This window comes from Sturnus vulgaris, chromosome 9 (genome assembly GCF_052056855.1).
Source record: "Sturnus vulgaris isolate bStuVul1 chromosome 9, bStuVul1.hap1, whole genome shotgun sequence".
Classification (NCBI taxonomy): Eukaryota; Metazoa; Chordata; class Aves; order Passeriformes; family Sturnidae; genus Sturnus; species Sturnus vulgaris.
The window spans coordinates 22,220,762-22,235,313 of NC_142251.1; the positions used below are offsets into that span (position 1 = coordinate 22,220,762).

Below are 14,552 nucleotides of genomic sequence, written 5' to 3' on the forward strand. Positions count from 1 at the left end.
GTTTTTTCCAGGTGTAGATCAGGACATTTGAAGACATCTATGACTGAACTGGGTTTCTTCTCCCTAAATCAAGGCTTCCATGACTGGCCATCATAGAGGCAGTTATAAAAGTCACACTGGCTCACAACAGCTGCAGGAACTCAGTAGTGCAGCAGTTTGCTGCACACGTGTTAAACAGGCAGCACTAAATACTATAAAATCAGGTCAAAGCAAAACGAAAAAGTACTTGAAATGAAGAATTTCGCATCGATAACAGGAAGAAAACATGGAGACAACCTTTTCTGCAGGTCAGCACGCTAAAAGCAGTAAAAGAAAAAGCAGTTTGCAGCAATCCACACACAATAGATCTTGAGCATTACTTCCTTTTATCATGTATTGCACTTACAGGGCACTAGATTTTTCTAAACAGCAGCCAAAGCATATTTTCAAGTCCATCCAACAAACATCTGAACGACACAGCAGACTGAAATATTTCAGAGGGATCAAGCATGCACACCAATGGCTACCTCTTGCTCCCTTGGATTAAGAGTGAAGAGCAGCTTATTTGGAAAGTAGAATCTAATTAAAAATTATCTTTTCTAAAGAATAAAGGAGAAAAGCACCAGTCTTTAAACAAGGTGGAAACTCAGCTGGAGATGGACTGCAGCGTCTGTTTCTTTTTGTAAAGTCGTCATTCAGAAGTACATTCAAAACCACATTTAACTGGTAAATATTAAAACATGAAGTACTAAAAATGAGGATCATGGGAGCATGATCCAAGGACCAGTTTTCTTCCCTCACTGCTGGAAGCTGTAGGGAAAATCAGATATACCTGATGCAAGTACATGAAAAAAAGATCTGTAGCATCTTAGCACACATGCTTTTAGACATTTGACTGATTTCAGTTAGCATTTGTACTTCAAAAGAGATGATGTAATAGTCAGAGCAGCTAACATTTTTTTCATGTTTTTATATGAATGGAAAAGAGATCCAGACATATCAGACTGATTATTTTATATTCTTCCATAGAGTCACTATGGCCTTATGAAAAGGATTTTTTCCCTCAAACTTGTTGACTTCTGCTTGGGATTGAATTTTTAAAAGAAGCCCTCACATTTTCAACATTAGTTCCAGTTTTTCACTTTGTAGAAGTAAAGGAAAATAAGTACACGTGCAAGTGTGCAGACAGCACAGTGTTTCTTTGCAATACTCAGTAGAATAAACACAAGAATTTGCCAAGGCTCCAGAGCTCTCCAGCCACAGCATCCTCCTTAGATATGCATACAGTTGCTTTAATTTCATTACTAAGAGTGAACTATATCATAATTATACTTCTTTCATTACTAGACAACATGAACAATACATCTGTATGTGACTGTTAAGACTGATCAGAAAAAAAATATTCCTTGCTCAGAGAGATAAAAAGATTTTTGAAATTTTATTATTAGACTAAAGAGAGGTATGTTGAAGTTATTTCAATTATCTTTTGGGAAAAGGCATGTATCATAAAAGCAAGTGGAGGAGAAAAAGTAGGCAGCACGATCCCTTTCCAGATAGATAGTCTGTTCATTAAGACTTTCACACCAAATATCAGAAATCCAGGTTTCCAGGCCCTTCTCCAACGACAACAGAGCTCTGACATTCCAGAGGCACACCAAAACACCAGGTCATAAACCCTTCTAGGGCAGCAAGGGAACTTTTTCTTCTTTTCTTCACACAAAAGGCCTTCCCAGAAAAACCTCCATTGAAATATGTATTTCTTCAAAACCTTCTGCATTTTCCCCACAGAGGAAGAAAAAGATAAGTTTTCAACCAGATCTAGTTACAGTTTTGCATGGAACTGCAATTGCAGGGGAAAACTAACAATTTAAAAAAAAATACTTCTATAAAGTTCTAGTAGTATCTTTAATCATATTACAAGCTTAATGCATTACATTAATTTTTTAAATTAACACAGATGGACTTTTAGATCAAACAGAGAAGAGAAAAAAGATTGTGATCCAACAAAAGCATGTTATAAAACACTGCTGTTCAAAACAGGTCAAGTATTTTCTTGTGCTTGAAGACTAACAAAGGGGTTTTTCCTAAAAGGCAGTCATTAGGTGTTTTGTCTTTATTTTTGATACTTTTTTTTAAATGGTAAGATATAAGATATAACTTCTGCTCCACTATTAAATACACTCTAATCTGTATTCCTGGGAATAGCAACTTTCTTAAGGCACTTTTGTTGCTATTAGTTGTGATAGGATTGCTTTCTCTCATGTTTGCATTTTGCAGACCACAAGCCTTAGAAGATCACTTGGAAGAAAGACCCTGGGCCAACCCATCCTGTTGATATAACTCAAAGTACTGCCCAGTTTGGTACTCTTTCCACTCTGAAGGACTCACATCAGGTAGTAGAAGCTAACTTATTTCTTTGCTATTGAATGACTACCAACTGACTATTCTTTTTTCCCCAGCCTTCCCCTGTTAGGCAAAATTTACATTTTAATAATCTGGAGAACCTTTAAATTGTTGTTGTCCAAGGGCCACAATAAGATGTGGCCATTCCAGCCAGTGTGGGGGAAGGAGGAGGCTGGTTCTGGAGACCCCCACACCTTCCCTTTCTCACAGGGCCAAGCAAAGTCCATTAGAACTGACAGGCATGCAGGATGCAGGAGAGAGGGCTAATTGAGTTTAAAATCTGTGTAGCTGCAGCCTCATTTAGGAAACGCCTCCAGGCTTGCTCAAGAGTTTAGTAATAAACTTAGACCACAAAGCAAACTGAATGTTCAACTCTACGTGCCCAGAAGGGAGAGACGATCCTTTTCTCCACACTCCTAAGCCCATGTTGTTAGCCCCTCCAATCTTTCTCCCATAAAGTAGAATTCCAGGAATCATCTCCATTTTTCTTATCCTGAAGGCAGAACTGCATACTGTTAACAGTTTCAATAATCTTGATTACAGATTTCTATTACAATAAAACATCAGTATTATCACATTAAATCAATAATCTGTCCTGCTACATCTTGCTAAAAATAGTCATTTTCAGCCTAAGTAATTAGGAAATTAGAAATGGCCACAGAGGGTTTCAGAACAGAAAAAAGATTCACATTTGATCTCTTCTGCCACAAGTGGCAACAATAGTTGGTATGTGAGATGCTTTCTGCCCTAATCAACTGATCACTAAGGCATTTAAATTATCTGTATAGATGATTTAAAATGAGATAACCCACAGTAAGAATATCTACAGTATTTAATAGAGCTATTAAGTGTGGAAGAAACTTGGGATCAGCCCCCAACTCAGTCACAAACACATTCAAGAAATTTGAACAGATGCACATATGACCATAGTAGGACATATTCTGAAATAATACCAAAAATATGGAACAACCACAAGTTGTTCTCACGTGTTTTTACTGACTCCAAGCTTTATTAAGCTTTTAGTGTCCTATAAAAACAGCTCTATGAAACAGTGGCAGAAACTGAACCTGAACATCTAGAAACTCTTTCATGCATAGGTTTATACACAACCTGCAATCATGACTAGAGTAAGAAGTTGCATGACTGAAGTGCAGGGTCTAGAGCCCAAGTCCATCCAGGAGCAGAGGGAAGTGGGGTTATGAAGTCTGAAGGCTCAGGGGAGAATTTATCACTTTCTAAAACTACCTCACAGGAGGCTGCAGCAGAGTGTGCCTGAGTGTCAAGTACACTTTTTTTCCCAAGTAACGAGTGATAGCATAAGAGAAAATGGCCTCAAGTTGCACCAGGGGCCATTTAGATTTGATATTATGAAAAAATTCTCCACCAAAAAACCTGTCAAGCACTGGAAAAGGGTTTCCAGAGGAGTGATGAAGTCACTGGAGGTACTGAAAAGACATGTACACATGGTACTCTGGGAGAAGATTTAAGTAGCAGACCTGGAAGTGTTAGGTTTCCTGTTGGACACAATGATCTCATGTGCCTTTTCCAACCTGAATTATTAAATGAATGACAGGTTCAAATCACTGGCTGTGTTAGAATGTATGCTGCTTTAAATAATGGTTAATTCCTTCCTTACATGATACTTAAAATGCCATAATTATATTCTCAAATCCAAGTGGTTCTTGCAATCACCTGGGCCATATGAATGCATTTAAAGACTGAAATCCATAATATAGTTTCCTTCCTAATGTATATACACATTCCTGCAGCCATGGTGAAAGTATTTCTACAGATACAACATTATCAGAGAGCCAAACTGTATCCTTGCTGTCCAACAATTACAGCACTGCTCCATACAGCAAAACAGGAACATCTGGAATTCTGCTCTTGTGAGGGCAGCTGGGACTGCATTTCTCCATCAGGAAATGAACTGTGCTCAGGTTATAAAATATACTTGGGGCTGTTCACAGAAAACTAACAACCATCCTGGTATTGAAGAAATTACTTGTGTACAAGGCACTTACTAGGAAAAGTTTGTCAAAGTGCATACTGTGTTTTTCTGACATGGAGAAATTGTGCAGATTCACTCTATATTTAAACCCCATTGAGCATGAATAGCTCCCTCTCATTTCAGAAATTATTTCCTAAGCAGAAAAATAGTGTGATAACTAAGACTGATTTTACCAAACCTGCCACTAAGAAGAATTTTTTCACTAACTCATATTCTGATCTAACTAGAAACAAGTTTGAGTAAATGCTAGCTATTCCTTCTCTCAAGTTCTGCTTTGGTTTCATGTTACTCCTCAGAGTTTGTGGCAACAAGTGCAAGACAAATTAATTTCTCTTCAGACAAAACTGAAAAGTACTGATTGCAGTAGCTAGGAATAGTGGCCTATTCAAAATCTTTCTTTACTAATATTATTGAATGTGGTGGTTTGAAGTGGCTTGGATTTTGGTTAAGGGAAAAACCAAGCAGGCCAGGCCAGCCCTCAGCCCACTACATGGGGAAAGAAATAGACAAAGACAATTTTTTTTCTGTTGGCCAATTGTAACTCTTGTATTTTATTGACTGTTCTGATCAAGATTGCTTCCAAGATCAAAACGTTCAGATGACTCATTTTTTGCACACATTGGCATCAATACTTTGGAAGAACCTGAATTGTTCTATGAATGCACAGATCCAGTAGAAAGACATTTTGATGATCACAGATTTGAAAGACCCTGTTTCTATACACTTGAGACACATTAGATAAGGAAAATGCTCAATAAATTACTTCTGCTAAGAAAGAATAAATTAATTATCCTTCTTCAATTCTATTTACCTTCAGTATTAAGTAGATCCATGTCTACTCCATAAGCTTTGAATTGTAGGTATTATTTGTTTTTAAGTGAGAAAAGAAAGGCATACCTACATACCCACATTTACCACACTTTGAATGTACTTTGTACTATAAAGAGAAACAACTTTCCTGAAACTCCAGACCTATCCCTTTAGCAAATTTTAATATTTCATTATAGTTCATGGAGTATAAGATGGCTTAATTTTTGTTAACACTGCATGAATATTTTGACACGAGTTCATCCACTTAGCCAAAATTGGAAACAGCTAAGTATTGACACAGTATATAGTACCAGACCTACACACAGTGAACTAGTTTAAAGGGGGAAAAAGAAACCTGAGTGAGATTTGCAAAGGCATTCGATCAGGATAAAGAAATAATGCAACTATTGTAACAGTCTCCTGCTAGAAGTGGTGGAACACTTGAAACAAGTTTTACTTACACAGCATTTCTTCTCCTCCTTTGAAATATGTTCTAAAAAACTCTTCACAATTAACGTATTGTATAAATTTCGCAAGGTTTTCAAAGATCAGGAGCTGTTTCTGGAAAGACTCACCCTGATTTGGCAAATAATTAGAGCATAAGTTACACCAGGATGCATTAAATGTTTGACATCTGTCAGGGTACAGAAACACGTACTTACAGTTAGCTTCGATAAGAAAAACGAAGTCAGATATAATTTTAAATGGGGGCAAGAAAGAAAAAGGAAAAAAGAGAGCAAGGCTAAGGACAAGAAGTCTGAGTGGCAGAAAACATTACAACAGCCAAGTGGAAACAAATGAGATATTATAGCTGGGGTGCAGTCACAGGACTGTGTGTAACTCTGTTACAGCTGAACACCAAGAGCTTCTGGTGAAACTAGTGCTGTGTGTGACTTCAGGAAAAGTATAAAGAAGCATATTCAAAAGACAACAAGCACAAAGAAAACACAGTCATGACTATTGACAATAGTGAATTCTGTACGGAATGTGTGAACGGGACGTGAGCGAGGCAAAATAGAATCAGCCCCCCTTTGCCTGGGATTTTTGTAGTGACACAAGCCAAGCAATCGAAACAGAAAATGTCTGTCTGTGCTAGGAGAGAAAGAAATAAAACACCACAAAAACAAACTGCTTTGCTCATGGAAGAATGGTAACTTTGGACAACATTTGGCACCACAAGTTCAAAGGGCTATTTCATCTGCATTGTAAGTACAGACCCAGAGACTTTACAGTATTTCTGTCTCCATACTATTGTTTTCTGTGCCATTAATGACATTTAAATTATAGACCTGCTGCAGCCATGTAGTCAAAACACCACATCACCCGATGAGACACTGTATTATAATGTCAGTGTGTCTGTGTTTTAGCTGTGCTTTCATATACTCTACTTCTCTTCAATCACCCTTTTTCTCTGCCAAAGAATAGATAAAAGAGACAAGTCTATCTTTAGCTCCACAAAAATTTCTTACTCAGGCAGCTGCAACACTTCATTCATCACATATCCAAGTCTCCTGTTTACAGCAATGAAATTTTTAGACATACAAATAGTACAGAGGCAGATAAAAAAAATCATGGAGAATTTAAACTGAAAATACAGGACATGACTAGGGAGTCAGAAATAATATGCTTCAAAGCAAACCAAATTCTAAACTACATCAGGTGGGATTTCTTGTTTCTTTTGGGTTACTTTGAGTATTAGGTATTTTTTGTATTTACTTTCAGTAAAGTATTTAATATTTACTGAAATACTGTTTCCCAGAAGTATAATACTGTATGTATTGACCTTTACATACAGTTATTCACAATGACAAATATTGATTGAACAACAAATAATTATTTGACAGCATCTTAAAGGAAAATGTACTGACATTTCTCAACAATTGCATGACTAAATCTGAAGTATTTCTTTTTCTAAATGATTCTACTAAAAAGCTACACTGGTCATAGCAAGTCACTAAAGAGCTAGGTACCAAATCCAGAATTTTAGCCAGCATTTAAAAGTTTTTCAATCTCAAAAGCCTCAAGCAAGCTACTTCAAGGTCACAAAACTCCTGGGGGCTGTGGAGGGGGACATCTGCTCCTATAAGCTGGTCTGCTGCTTGTAGCCCTCAAATGGACAACTCCACTTAAGATGAAAGGTTTATATATGGAACAATCTTCAAGATTCCATGATGTCCTGCTTTCTGCATGTGCAATTCATAATTTCAAGCACTCAGATTCTCAAAGTATTCACATTAAGAAATAAAATTCACAGTATTAAGTTGGCCAGCTAATTTTATTCTGTATTGGCTTATTTTTAATGCCATATGCAAAACAGCAGTGATTTTTGATTATTAAAGGCATAGTCTCAATTCAGAAAAGCTAAATATCAGGAATTCATGAAAATTTTTGTGCATACTTTAAACTTGCCAAGAACATCTAGGACAGCTGAATATATTTAACAGTTTAATTGAACTTTTAAAATTGTTTCCACTGGGCAGGGGAGGACAAATACGAGCCTACAATTTTCTTTTGCAATCTTGACATTATTTTACTTTTCTCTAAATGAAAAAAAGCTTTTTTTATATCTTAGTGACGTAGCTTCTTTATTTCTTTGTTTTCCCCTCCAATGCCATGTGATTTCTCTCCTCCCACACTCCATTTTCAACATCATCCCAAGTTACAATGGTTTGGCATTGGACAGAGGACTGTGGAAGCATAGCAAAACTCCACCCAGCTTTTCACTCATCTTTTTTCACAGTCAAACCACAGCAAAAGGCCACCACACTATAAGCAAGGACAAAGTCATGCATACACAGGAAGATCCAAATGCTTGGGGTTTTTTCCAAGTGTCAGTGGTCAAAAGGATATATTGATTATTCCTGACCTTTATGACAGAAAGCTCAGTATATTTCAGATACAAAAGTTCTTCTCAAACAGCTGACAAACATGTAAAAGAAAATCTACTTTAAAGTCTTCTGATGTCTGAACAATCAACAGAAGGGCCTCTGATGCAGTTCAGTCAAAACTTATCAATCCATATGCAGCATGACTGAAATCAGACACTGGAAACAAGTGAGGTTGGAAGGGACCTCAGTCCCTCACCTAGTCCAGTGTGCTGCTCAAACCAGAGAAAAACCTGGCATTACCCTGTGCTGGGCAGCTTGTCCAAATTTGAAGTATCAGCAAGACAGAAGATACCAGCCTTCCTTCACATGTCAGTAATAATACAAGGCAAGATTTTATATATTTATCTGATTACAAATGTACATAGAAGCTTATATTAGCCAATGAGTGAATTGGAAGAAATGCACATTTTAGCTGTTAACATTTAACTATTCTTTGTGACATATTCTTTCTCCTTTGTGAAAAGAAACAGCTGTGGAATGTCAGATACTACCCATGCTAACTACTGCTAAATGCACTCAGTTTAGACTAAACCACTAGATAATGGTGTATTAGGTGACTTGGTATGAACACTGAATCTTGATATGGATGATCCTTTGCAGATACTTTTAGGTTTTGAATCATTTTAATCTGACCATACTTATCAATGCCCCACTAATATTTAATTTCTTATCAACGTCATTCACTACAACTGCCTCAAAGGGTCTTAAGGAGTTGATGGAGTCAGCCCGAACTAGATTCATTCCAAGTACTGATGGTTTGTTCTGACAATTCAAACAGAAAATTCTCCTTGCACAGAAGCAATCATCATCTCCAGCTTTAGAAGTCAGCACAAAGATTTCCATTTAACTTCACTAAGACGATAGTAAAGTAACATCAGGCCCTTTTCAAAACCTACTTTGAAGACATACTGTTTAGCCCAGAACTAGCCCTGGAACAACTCACTGTTTATAAATGCATGTGACAATCCCCCCAGAAGAATCTATTAAAAGATACCTAGTTTGAATTCTCAAAAAGTGGAGATAAACTCTATGCAGAACTGCTTCCTTTAGTTGTTTCAGTAAACTTGATCTCTGACCTTTAAATAAGGGTTAAAATACCAGATATTCTTTTCAGACATCTTCTTGAAAAGGTGTGGTATTGCCTGACAAACATTTCATTCTTTCTCAGACCCAGCTGACTGTCACCTGTGTTTCACATGTAGGATGACACAGACATTATTCAGGAAAAAGTAGAATACCTTTTACTCTACCCCATGCTCCAAACTGGGATACCAGGTCCATTTTTAAACTTACTGATATGTCCTATTGCTGAGGCAACAGGAAATTCACTGACACAATCGGAAGGGGACTGCATTTGAACACAAACCAAAGTGAGAGTGATCAGTACCCGCTGCATTCCCTCTTACAAATCACAAGTCTCATATTTCCAAGATTTTCAGGAATATTAGTGGTTGAATGCATTCAATTTTACACCTTGTTATACGTTTTCATATATTTTCCTTTTAAATCAAAGGAAAACACCATTTTATTATTCAGTTTAGGACGTATCACAAAGATATAAATACTTGTATAGAACAACACAAAATTAAATGTTTTTCTAGCATTTTCTAGCAAATTTTCTAGCAGATATTATTGGTGGAGTGCTGATAGAAATAAGCCTTTACAAAAATCAATACAAAAACATTTTGGTTGCCTTCTCAACTACATAGAAAGTTTTTGCTCTGTGAAGTCCAGCAAACAAACAAGTATTTGATGCTCTAAAATCCTTTTCCATTCTTGACCATCAGAGAAGTCTGTTGTATCGTGTCTCAAAGACCCTCTTCTATTCACACCTGTTTGCTCTCCTTCATGTTCATGGTGACCAAATTTTGAATATCCTGATAAAATATTTCTTTGCATTCATGAGTTACAAAATTTTCTGCCATTTCCCTGGTTTCTCCAGATAAACTTCAACTACATCTTCCAATTTCAACTTGCATACAATGATAGTAGGACTGTCTAGAATACTAAATTTCTACTGCACATATTTTAATCATTTCCTTGCACAGTCAAGTATCAGCCAACTGTGTTCAGGGACATGTGATGGGACTGAAGGGGACATAAGGAGGCAGAACACTTTTCACTGCTCACCATCACTCAAATGCATAGGGGTGAAGAGAAACTTGCAACAGGCCTAGCATATCTATGATTTTTAAATACTGTTAGGATTTAATGATATGAAAATCAAATAAATTTGAGAAAAATTTAAGCTACCACACTAGAATGAGTTTGCATATCAGTTCAATAATTATTTACTTTTTAAATCAGATGATTAAGTACCCTCTGGAGTGGAACATGAATTTGCATAATCTGGGAACTGTTTTGCTGAGCTCATGCAGACACCTCTTTTTAAGCTGCAGGTTTTGACAAACATTTTTAATCACATACCTGGCAGATGAAACATTGTCAGTTTCCATTATTATTAAGTGCCTATGTTTGAGTTGAAGAAATATGAAGAGAATACTCTAAGAGCAAAGAAATCAAAACGAACTCCAAAAGAAGAGAGACTTGCCAAACCCACAGAAACATCTATGCCTACATTCTAGTCCTGAAAAAATACCTCTATCACCTAACATAGGAAAAGATTTCTGATCATAAATTTTCCCAAACAAGAAAAGCGGTAAACCACGTAAATACAGTATGATGAAAATGCCAAACCTAAATAGAATCACAAGTGAATATCCATGAAAATTTTCACAAGAAATTATATAAATAGTGAACTGAATTATCTTCAGTTTATAATTACCAACTAGTCATAAGCCACAGACACATAACCCCTTGCAATGCAATTGCCCAGCTGCCACAGTTCACAACAGAAAGAGAGCTCCCAAGGCTATTATTTCCCTTTTTCCAGTGCATTTTTGCAACATATTTTTTAGTTTTATCTTTAGAGTCCAGCTGGAAGCATGCTTCTGTTGCCAGCTGGTTTTGCCCTATAAACTCCCTCGCTCATGAAGGAAAAATGCAGAACAGCAGTGCAGTGGTGGGAGAAGCAGGAAAGTACAGGGGAAAAATACAATCAGAAGCAGTAGTTCTACCAGACCTGTGTGTTAGGCAGCATCTTTTTAGTCATAATAACTCTTCAAATGCCCCTCATCATAAGCTATTACACACCACACCTCTCACAAGAATAGGCATGTTTGCAATGTTTCTATGCTCTCATTTTACACAAGAAACTTTTGTTCTCCTTGTCTCAAAGTAACGAATGGAAAATCAAATGAAAGTCAGCAAGATTCATACTATAGCATATTTGTACAAGTAGTTTTCCCAAGTATGCCCAAAAGGCATCTAGAGAAGAGTAACTAAAGTAATTTCAATTACCTGATCTTCTGAACAATAAACAAAAATCAGCATAAAGTTTCAGTAATAAAGCAGTCAAACATGAGTAAGGAAACTCAAAACCCAGTTCACTTCTTTCCAAGTCAATTTAAAAGGAAAATACTTTAGGAAATCCCCACCTGAAAAGGAAAGTACTCCTTTATTAGACCAACTCGAGTTGGCATACACAGAGTAGAAGAAAACTGCATAGCACTTTTTCAAGTTCAGCTTTTCTGACAGGAAGCTAAAACTCTCTTGCACTGAAGGTAAATCATAGCATTCAAAACAAAGGTTATCAAAGGAGAAACACTACCTTAAAGCTTATAGGTTGCTCCCACTGGTAATTCTTCATATTAATAATCTTGAAATATGAAATTTCTCTCAGAGCCATTTTCCAACATTTTAGCTCTAGAAAAGAGCTTGTGAGATACAACAAGCCTTTTGGTTTTGTCTGTCTTTTTGACAGAGTAATAAACCTTACAGTTTGCTACATCTAAATATTACTTTCTTTTATATTCTCAGGTTTAACTTTCAGTGAAAGATTTAGCAAAAAGTCAATTTGCATTCTAAAAATCCTTTTCAGATCCTCAAATTAATATGCTAATGTTTTCAGCTATCAAAATAATATGCATAAATACTGGGTTCATACATTCATATTTCTAGAATTAGCAGTTGAAGCTAAGCTTTTTGATAATGAAAACAGACTTTGGGACTCTGGTTTACCTGTTAAACCTCTTCCTGGAAAACTGTGGAGCTGGAGAAAACACATCCTGCATGCAGATTTCTTGGCTGCTCAGTGTCACCCATCACCCAGGAGCTGTCACTTCAGCAGAAGAAGCAATATCAGCCTGGGCCTATGAGGAAAGCAGAATATCCAGCAAAGAATACATTAGCTTCTTAGTTAAAGACAAGAGGAGCCAACCATAACCCACAATCACTGCAGTCATTTCCTAATTAGAAGGCAGAGGAGAAGAGTACTGAAAATAGGTTAGAGCAACCAAAGGTCTGAGCTCACAGCTCAGCTAAATGCTGCAGTTATCTTCCAAGCATTGATACCCAAAATATCCATAGAGATTTATATCTAGGCAATACATAGAGCTGTCTAAGGAACTGCACACACAAAAATACTCTCAGAAGTCTACAGGTTGAAGATAGTCTTCCTAAACTATATGGGGAAATAAAGAGAGCCACAGCCTTTAAACTTTTGCTGGTGTTACAACAATACGACCAGAAACCCTCTCGGAATTTGGCCTTGAAAACATTCCTCTGCCACTGACGAAGGAGCAGGCACTTGTACTGCTTCTCTCTGAAGAAACTGCTTCCCCACCCAGGGCACAGACCTTGGATTTCAAACCTAAACCCACCCCCAGCTACAAGAAGATCTGTGATTGAAGGATGCTCCAAAACGTTTCCTCGAGAAGTAAAGAGCAATTTAAACACTGGTTTGGCAATAGAGAATACTCCTGGTAATCGAGACACCATCTTCCTTCAGGGAGGATTTAGGTTTAGGATTTGCTGCTCAGAGGAGCAGAAAGCAGAGGGAAGGGGAGCTGCACACACTGTCCTGTGCAGGACACACTGAAGGGAGGCCAGTGGGGCACTTCTGCACAGGGGGGTCAGCTCCAGCCTGGCCCAAACAGAGAAGTTGTCTGGCAGATATTTTGTGGCTGGTGGCTTTGGGCTCCTCCATGGTGAGACAAGCACTGAACGGGCCAGTGAGAATTCAGATATTTTGGTACTGTGTGCTAATTAAGCACCTTAACCCAGCTGTGGAACACATTTAAGAGAAATCCAGCAGCTTGATCAGTCTTACACTAGGCTAATTTTGTTATGATTGTTTTAAATGCCTACTAAAAATTATCTGCATATTTTAAATGTGACTGAAAAATTAATTCTGTTTCTCCTTATACAAACAAATGGCTCTTAGCATTTTTAGAAAGGTCCCTGGATTCTATAAAAACTGGAAATACCATGAAGATACATTCGCAATTATGAACGAATTTGTTTGCACATTTACCATCAGCATTATTTTTTCCGAGTTTAATTTTAATATTACACCATTGTAATTCTCAGCATGGCAACTGTGCACAAACATCATCTGGGTGGTGAATGCTGGGGGTAGCTGAACTGCATTATAGGAACTCTGCTGGGTGGTGTTCTGTGCACATGCAAGGCACTGTGATACCAGTGCTTAGACCTGACTGCAAGCAAACCAGTTCTTTAAAACAGAGGAATTTCTAAATTCACAGAGCTAAAGGTCTGGCAAGTGAAGAACTAAATGACAAATACCACATCAACTGAGCATAAAAGCCTTCCATGTAATAGAAGATACCCACATTTTGAGACCAGAGACCAGTTTAACTCCTTAACCATGCAGGATGGCAAAACATTTGTTACATAACAGCAACTTCACATGGCATTTTTGCATCCTGCCATCTTTTCACTGAAGAACAGAAGATTAGACTTCTACCGACTCTGAGAGACGGGGAGTGGAGCCAGCAGCAATATTTAGCACAGAGTGACTGATTTCTGGCACCATCTAGCTTCTCTGCAACAGGAATCTGGCAGCCTGGAAGGTGCTTTTCAAAGACACTGATTGAATAATTGATACTAGTGCTATACAAAGGCTCAAGACAGCACAAGGAAGAATTAAGAAATAAAGTCGTTTTGGGGCTTAGGACTCTTTTTTTTTTTTTTTTTCTCCCCCCCCCCAATAAAGATCGTGAGGTAAAAATCCTGGGCAGAATACCAAAGCCAAGAGAATGCAGACTTTGTTCATCATTCAGCTTCTGACTATGCAACTCTGCCAAATATCTATAATATATATGAAAGTATTAGACACAAAGAAGCCATAATGCAAGCAAGACTATTAATTGTTCATTTTCATGAGACATGGTATAATCTGAGAAAAACAGATTTGTTTTGACCAGTGGAACTATTCCCAATTCCACTCAGGAACTGCAAAATTCCAACAATTATTTGTAACTGTAAAGATCGTGGATTTATAATAATTCATTGCCCTTAAGGGGTTTTGGACACTAGAAACTTCAATCCACCCCCACCAGCTCTGTATGGAGAACTGCTGTGGCCATTTGAGAAAAGCA

General features: G+C 37.4%; 1 protein-coding gene across 7 annotated transcripts in view; it reads left to right on the top strand.

Annotated features, from left to right (window-relative positions):
* Nucleotides 1-14,552, top strand: part of LOC106858805 (uncharacterized) — a 61,753-nt gene that overhangs the window by 33,879 nt on the left and 13,322 nt on the right. For all 7 annotated transcript variants that reach the window (XM_088170117.1, XM_088170118.1, XM_088170114.1 and 4 more), the window contains one exon: nt 2,257-2,372. The gene's annotated coding sequence lies outside the window, so the exon portion shown is untranslated. The remainder of the gene's footprint in view (nt 1-2,256; nt 2,373-14,552) is intronic.